This window comes from Oryza sativa, chromosome 8 (assembly GCF_034140825.1).
Source record: "Oryza sativa Japonica Group chromosome 8, ASM3414082v1".
NCBI classification, from domain to species: domain Eukaryota; kingdom Viridiplantae; phylum Streptophyta; class Magnoliopsida; order Poales; family Poaceae; genus Oryza; species Oryza sativa.
Genome location: NC_089042.1, coordinates 3,298,927 through 3,307,931, shown reverse-complemented (window position 1 = coordinate 3,307,931; position 9,005 = coordinate 3,298,927).

Here is a 9,005-nt window from a genome sequence, read left to right as displayed (position 1 = left end):
TTAGTCACGGTTGGTGACTAAAGATCTATTTTTAGTCCCGGTTAGTGTTACCAACCGAGAAAAAAAGATCGACATGCACGGTGCGAGATCGAGAGGACCGAGGCGCACAGGAGGATCAGTTAATAAGTTCTGACCTTTTATCTCCTCCTCTCCTCACTCACCCCATCTCTTCCTCTTCCTCCTCCCATCTCTTCCTCTTCCTCCTCTGGATCCACCTCCTCCCCTCTCCTCCTCACTTCTCAACCTCCTCTAGATCGGCCCCTCCCGTCTCCTCCCCACTTCTCAGGCGGCGGCGGCCGGGTGGCTGCGGAGGCGGTCTCGCGCGGCCGGGAAGCGCGGAGGCGCCCTCACGCGGCGACTGGGTGGCGACGGAGGTGGCCTCGCGCACCATTGCGCGGCGGCCGGGCGGCGAGGCACAGCGTGCGGCGGGCGGTGGGGCAGCGCGCGACGCGGGCGGCGGGGCCGCACACGGAGCGGCAGCGCGCCGGCTCTTCTTTTTTTTATATATAATTTGTGATTGAGAGATGTATAATTTCTTTTTAAAATTTGTGATTTATTGCATGGATCTGAGATGTATAATCGATCTGTGATGCAATTGATTTGTGTGTAATTTTTTTAAGATTTGTGATGTATTTGATTTGTGTGTAAGTAACTTAGGATTTGTATTTGTGATGTTACTTTGAATTTGGGGATTTGAGGTTTGATTTAGGTATATACATGACACTCGATTTGGGGATTTGTTGTTTGATCTGGTATATACATCCCACTTGATTTAGGAGAAAATAAAAAGAAAATGGACCAACCGGGACTACCCCTATCCTTTCTTTAGTCCCGGTTGATCCCTCTCTTTAGTCTAAAGATCGATCTTTACACCCGTTATTTCACCCGGGACTAAAGATAGCGATCTTTAGTCCCGGATTCGTAGTCCCGGTTGGAAAACCGGGACTACAGGGGGTTATAAACCGGGAGTAAAGATGGTTTCTCCTCCAGCGTACTCTCCCTCCATCACACAAAACCAATCTTAATACAAGATATGATACATCATAATACTACGAATCTGAATAGAGTTTGCTTAGATTCGTAGTCCTAGCTAAACTGTGACACATCCCGTACTAGATTAGTTTTTTTTTTTTATATCTATCGAATCCATCACAAAAGGAGTTTGGGTTTGTTGGTAGCTGCAGCTGGAGTACTGTCTCCGTCGCATCCAAGCTACTCTAGCCATGAATCAGAAAGCAGACAGATTCCTGCCAGGAGACCACGAACCATGACATTCATATCGCCGCGCGCCTCCGGCCGGCCATCGCCGTCGTCGTCGTCGACCATCGATCGGCCGGCCGGCCGGTCGCCGTCGGTCTGTCCGGCGGCCGTCACTGTTCGATCGGTCGATCAGAGCAAAGGAGAGGCTGAGTGTCGAAACATGAATTCGGCAATAATAAAACGGGGTAGCGCACGAGACCTAAAAGTGGATGGATGTGGAGACAAAGGATTTAGACAGGTTCATGCCCTCTCAATGAGAGGTAATACCCTACTCCTGTTTGGGGAATTGAATCCGCCGGGTGTATTATAGATCTGACGATCTAGTTGTCTCATGCCCCCTAGAGGGCCTCCTGCCCACCTTATATAGGATGGGGGGCAGGATTACAAGATAGAAACCTTAACCAATACGGTATCGGTTTCCTAAATCTACTTTACAATATTATCAAACCAGGACTTTAGGCTGTTCCGTAATATATAAGGAAACGTAATACCCAAGTCATGATCTGTTACATATTCCATATATATAAGTTATCCCCTATAACTAGTCGGATAACCATGCCGTGTGGGTATGGGGTACCCATAATCTCCACAGTAGCCCCTGAGACCTTCACAGTCGAAAAGATAATCTTCTCTCGAACCAGATTACTCCAAAGCCGAGTACTTCAATCATCTTTGCCATGGTCTCCCGAGTACTTTTACCAAATCTGAAGACTGTGGAGGGCTGGAAAATAAAGTCAGGTGCACCGACTAGATGCACCTAATAGGTGTAGCCCCCGACAATGTGGTTAATTGAACAAACCAAGCATATAGTCAAGGAATAAATAATTCAACCAACCGAGTGGTTTTGATAATCGTAATCAACCAAGTGACTTGATATCAATATATAGCATATGCGGTGTGAATCCTCCAAATAACATGATCCGAGTGATATACCAACTGCTTTGTAAAATATGATGAGTGATATAGAAAAATAGCTATAAAGAAGCTTGTATATTGTGAATAAAGAAATTTCCAAAGTATTGGGCATACGCCATGCGCACACTGCTTTAACAGATGTGCTTAAGTCCCTAGAAGACACATGGTTTCACCACACCTGGAAATATATGGCATATGTGGTGTAAAATCCGAGTAAATAAACTCATAAAGGATTTACCAACCGCCTAGAAAATGACCACAATATATAATCAGCCTAAGCCATAATATTGGTCAATAAAAATGCACACTTACATGGCGAAAAGCAATGATATTGTATCCAATCAATTGCTTAAAAACCCAAACAGCACCTTGACTTATATATAAAAAAGTCAGCGGGACAGCTATATAAAGCTTTACTGTTTGACACCTTTTAAGATGCATTGTACCAACTCCTAAAAAGTTAAGTAACTGCGGTATAAAAGGATTTTAAGGTATTAGGCACTTGATCACGCGCACTTTGGCCTAAGCAAAAAGTGCCTAAGTCCCTAAAAGAACGTGACAGGCCACACCTGAAAATATGGGTTGCAGACATATTAGGCCTAGGCCAAAAAATATGCCTTCGACACCCTTTAAAGGATGACGCATGTAACATGCTCCCGAGTAATAAATCTTCTGGGTAATATAGACCAAGTGTAGCTCATATGAATAGCTTCTGATCTGAATGATTATCCCTTATGGGATACTCCAAAATAAATATAATAATTGAATCCCGACTGGCGCAAGTATTCGGTTGATAGCCCTTACGGGGAATAATAATTGGTCCAGTCTTTGAGCATAGAAAATAGACTCATGACTATGAATCCATGTGGAATGTATCCGGAACAAGTCCAAATTGGAGATATAATCCTCACGCTTGAGTTGATGAGCCCCTGAGCATATAGCTTGTCCTTCTGTCATAGTCAAAATTGTCTATTGGCAATAGCTGACGCAGTCGGCATGGAGATGAAATGACCAACATGAAGACGAAATTGCTCATCAGAAGTAACGGAAGATGTCAGTGGTAGTAAAAACAGTGACACCAATCAAAGGTAATGAAGTTGCATAACCATGGAGGCGAAGAAACCAGTCGGCAACAGTCAGGTCAGCTAGCAGTGAAGATGTAGGCGCCCAACAACAACGAAAGAACAGTCGGTGATGACAAAAGCAAACCGACGATGAAGACGTAGACGCGCATCAACAGTGATGGCGAAATCCACCAATCATGAAGATGAAGAAAATAATCGGCGGCGACAAACGCATCCAACGGTAATGATGATTAACGGCAACAGAGATAGCCGACTATGATGACGAAGTTTCCCATCAACGGCAGCAGAGTTGGCTATGTTGATGAGGCTTGACAAGATGTTGATGAAGATGACGATGTCGGTGATCCAGTCAATAGCGATGTAGCAGCCGATGATAACGATGAGATCCTCTATCGGCAGTTGCGTAGTAGGCCAACCGTGAAGACAAATAATTGGAGGAGAGTTGATGTTGTTGCCCAACTCGTCTAAACCGAAATATTTGAAGTTGTTGAAGTAGAATGTCTGTTCCGAAGCAAAGATGATTTCTTCAGCTTGACATAAAATTTGTCAAATTTTGAGCCTTATATTTGTGTAGCCCCCGACTCTTTGGTTAGTTGAGAAACAACTGAACATAGAGTCGAGAATTATAGCTTCTTGTCGTCGAGTAGTCATTGCTTGATTGAAGATATGTGTTGAAGGTGTCCAAGTAGAAATCCTGAATATTGGAGAGTCACTTGTTGTAGTAAAATATCATGGCATTGCATGCCGAGATGTCGAGGTTCACAAAGACGTCGTGGTTGGTGAAGTAGTAAAACTTGCGAAGTAGCAGCAATAGAGTTTGCCGGTGCCGATCGCTCCACCATGATGACAAATTTGTATTGCCGTAATGAAGTGAACACAAGTCGGCGGCAACAGAAGCAAACCGGTAGTGAAGACGCGTAGTTGTGAAGATAAAAGCACCAATCGGCGGCAGCATAATCAGTCGGCGACGGAAGATGATGATGTCCATCAGTAGTGGTAGCTGTATAAACCAGACGTAGAGGTAAGGGCACTAGTCAGCAGCAGACGAGACGACCGACGATGAAGATGTAGATGCCCAACAACAGCGGCATAATAGGCCAATCAACACTGGCAGAATCATGCAGCCATGGAAGTGAAGAAACCAGTCGGCAGCCATGGCAAACGTAGGCAGCTTGTGTTGAAGATACTGATGCCTATTAGTAGTGACAGCGATGTAGCCAGCCGTGAAGAAGATAGCATCAGTTGGCGTTATAACAGGCCAGCCGTGCTAGCGGTGACATCAGTCAGTGGCGGATGCGGCGGCCGGCCGGTGAAGACGTAGACGCCCAACAACGGCAGCATAATAGGCCAGCCGTGCAGGCGGAAACACCAGTCGGCGGCGGTCGAGGTGGCCGGTCGGTGACGACGTAGACGCCCAACAACGGCGGCATAATAGGCCAGCCGTGCAGGCGGAAGCACCAGTCGGCGGCGGACGAGGCGGCCGGTCGGTGAAGACGTAGATGCCCAACAACGGCGGCATAAAGGCCAGCCGTGCAGGCGGAAACACCAGTCGGCGGCGGCGAAGGCAAGCCGGTCGGTGAAGACGTAGACGCCCAACAACGGCGGCATAAAGGCCAGCCGTGCAGGCGGAAACACCAGTCGGCGGCGGCGAAGGCAAGCCGGTCGGTGAAGACGTAGACGCCCAACAACGGCGGCATAATAGGCCAGCCGTGCAGGCGGAAGCACCAGTCGGCGGCGGACGAGGCGGCCGGTCGGTGAAGACGTAGACGCCCAACAACGGCGGCATAATAGGCCAGCCGTGCAGGCGGAAGCACCAGTCGGCGGCGGACGAGGCGGCCGGTCGGTGAAGACGTAGACGCCCAACAACGGCGGCATAAAGGCCAGCCGTGCAGGCGGAAACACCAGTCGGCGGCGGCGAAGGCAAGCCGGTCGGTGAAGACGTAGACGCCCAACAACGGCGGCATAAAGGCCAGCCGTGCAGGCGGAAGCACCAGTCGGCGGCGGACGAGGCGGCCCGTCGGTGAAGACGTAGACGCCCAACAACGGCGGCATAAAGGCCAGCCGTGCAGGCGGAAACACCAGTCGGCGGCGGCGAAGGCAAGCCGGTCGGTGAAGACGTAGACGCCCAACAATGGCGGCATAAAGGCCAGCCGTGCAGGCGGAAACACCAGTCGGCAGCGGCGAAGGCAAGCCAGTCGGTGATGTTCTGACTGATCCATTCCTGGAGCGTAAGAGATAAGCCTAAAGCCATGAATCCCTTTTATGCATATCTGGATCTGGATCCTGCAGAACAAACATATAGGATGAGTAGTATCTGATATAAATATAATACTCGAGAAAAAATCAAGTATTTTAAAATATTTATAAACATGTATTTCTCCTCTTGTCAATTTTGATTTCCCCGAGCAGATGACTCATTACGTTTAAACGCTCTGCCCAACTAGTCATAGCCACCAAGCACTGGGAGTCGGCCTAAGCACTTCCCAAACATGCATATGAGTGACATGAGTTCGTCATTAATGGAACAAAGTTTCACGGATCGGAGTTTACTACTCGGGTACTTTTGCAATTATTAAGAGTAGAAAATAAATTTATCTCATCTCTATGCTTTTGATTTATTCCGAATAATACTTAGCACCTTGCGTTACTCGGTCCATCCAACGAGCCCCCGGGTGCTAGGAATCGGCCCAAAGGCAACCATCCATTGGCAAACCAAACGGAAAGCATAGGAAGATAGAACTCCATAACTCGATAGGTACTTTTGTACTCAGATTATGTCGCAAGCAATCAAGATAAATATTATAAAAAATATGATATAACATCTGTAGCCCCCGACTCACTACTCAATGGAAGACCAATTGGTGTAGTGAGGCAGAGGAAAAGGAAAAATATCATATAAAGAATAAAATAAATGATGACTTAGCTTTGTAATATTCCCCTTGGTGATGGCAGAAGTGGCCAATGTGGGAACAAAGTCGTCCATCAATAACAATGAAGACACCAGTCGGCGGCGACGAAGGCGGTCGACGGTGAAAGCGAAGATGCCCACTAATGGCGGCATAATAGGTCAGCCGTGTAAGCGGAAACACCAGTCGACGGCAGCGAAGGTGAGCCAACGGTGAGGATGTAGACATCCAACAACGGCGGCATAATAGGCCAGCCGTGTAGGCGGAGGCACCACTCGGCGGCGACGGAGGCAAGCCGGCGGTGAAGTCGTAGACGCCCAACAGCGGCGGCATAATAGGCCAGCCGTGTAGGCGGAGGCACCAATCGGCGACGACGGAGGCAGGCCGGCGGTGAAGTCGTAGACGCCCAACAGCGGCGGCATAATAGGCCAGCCGTGTAGGCGGAGGCACCACTCGGCGGCGACGGAGGCAGGCCGGCGGTGAAGTCGTAGACGCCCAACAGCGGCGGCATAATAGGCCAGCCGTGTAGGCGGAGGCACCACTCGGCGGCGACGGAGGCAGGCCGGCGGTGAAGTCGTAGACGCCCAACAGCGGCGGCATAATAGGCCAGCCGTGTAGGCGGAGGCACCACTCGGCGGCGACGGAGGCAGGCCGGCGGTGAAGTCGTAGACGCCCAACAGCGGCGGCATAATAGGCCAGCTGTGTAGGCGGAGGCACCACTCGGCGGCGACGGAGGCAGGCCGGCGGTGTAGATGACGATGCCCATCAACGGTGGTGTGACCAACCGACCGTATAGGCGGGGACACCAGTCGGCGGCGACGGAGGCAGGCCGGCGGTGTAGATGACGATGCCCATCAACGGTGGTGTGACCAACCGACCGTATAGGCGGGGACACCAGTCGGCGGCGACGGAGGCAGGCCGGCGATGTAGATGACGATGCCCATCAACGGTGGTGTGACCAACCGACCGTATAGGCGAGGACACCAGTCGGCGGCGACGGAGGCAGGCCGGTGGTGAAGTCGTAGACGCCCAACAGCGACGGCATAATAGGCCAGCCGTGCAGGCGGAAACACCAGTCGGCGGCGGCGAAGGCCAGCCGGTCGGTGAAGACATGGACGCCCATGAACGGTGGTGTGACCGACCAACCGTATAGGCGATGACACCAGTCGGCGGCGACGGAGGCAGGCCGGCGGTGAAGTCGTTGTTGCTATCAGCAATGGCGGTGGCGAGGACAAGCCGGCGGAGTGGACTCGCGGCCGATCGACCGGAAAGCTGAGACGCCTCGAGTCCATGACCAGCATCAATCGCCTCAATAGTGTCGCGTAGTTATATGCGAACAACAACAAAAAATAGCAAGAAATTAATCTGAGATTAAAAATCAATATGATAAATAATGATAAAAATCAGATTGAGTTTCCCCCTGACTGATTTGGATCAAGTCAGAGAAGAGGAGCTTGAATAAGTGGTCGACGGAAAGGAAATGAAAACTCCCAAAGCGAAAGCGAAGTCGGCGACTCATGAAATTGATTCCATCGCGCTCGTTGATAGGAAACTCGACGCAACCCCTACCTGGCGCGCCAACTGTCGAAACATGAATTCGGCAATAATAAAACGGGGTAGCGCACGAGACCTAAAAGTGGATGGATGTGGAGACAAAGGATTTAGACAGGTTCATGCCCTCTCAATGAGAGGTAATACCCTACTCCTGTTTGGGGAATTGAATCCGCCGGGTGTATTATAGATCTGACGATCTAGTTGTCTCATGCCCCCTAGAGGGCCTCCTGCCCACCTTATATAGGATGGGGGGCAGGATTACAAGATAGAAACCTTAACCAATACGGTATCGGTTTCCTAAATCTACTTTACAATATTATCAAACCAGGACTTTAGGCTGTTCCGTAATATATAAGGAAACGTAATACCCAAGTCATGATCTGTTACATATTCCATATATATAAGTTATCCCCTATAACTAGTCGGATAACCATGCCGTGTGGGTATGGGGTACCCATAATCTCCACACTGAGCATGTTGGTAGTGTAGCCACCACAAGCCATGCAATACAGCACACTCGCGATCAAACATGCATGTCCAACCGTGTAGCCACTCCACTACATGTCCACAAATGCATGGCCAATTCTTCTTCTGCTTTTCTCTCTCTCTCTCTCTCTCTCTCTCTCTCTCTTCTCCTTCTTCCTCCCATCGTTTTCTACAGCATTTCTTCAGTTGTTATTTTTGGGCAGCATGCGTGATGCATGGGAGCCATGAGAGCATAAGTTGAGAAGCTAACTAGCTAGGCATCTAATATATTGATGTGTAATCTTTTTACGCGTCCGCGAAAAAAACTCGCTAGGCATCAACTACCTATCCAAGGCTCTGTTCGAACTTGAGTAAGATATGCACGCAACACGTACAAGAAAAGCAGAAAAGCAGTAGTATATTAATTGAGTTTTTTTTATAAAATAGGCTAAAATTCGGCCTTTATATCCATAATGGATATACACAGCCTATGATTAATTGAATTTTAATTATTACAAACATTAATAAAAAAATTGTCATATTATATAATATTTTAATCAGTGTTCACCTAGTCGCTAAACGCTAGTCGGACGGCCACCGATTGACTAGCGACTAGGCTGATTAGGCGGCGACTAGACGGATTAGGCGAATTAGACATTTTTTCTATTTCTTTCACACAAAAATACTGATTCTATACATTCGGTACTCGGTAAATATTGGCATTTAGGCAAATAGCATAAATCATAGTTAAATTCAGAAATCATCAAGTCCATACAACGCGCTAACACTGCACACGAAGCATTGGGTTTAGTACAAATCT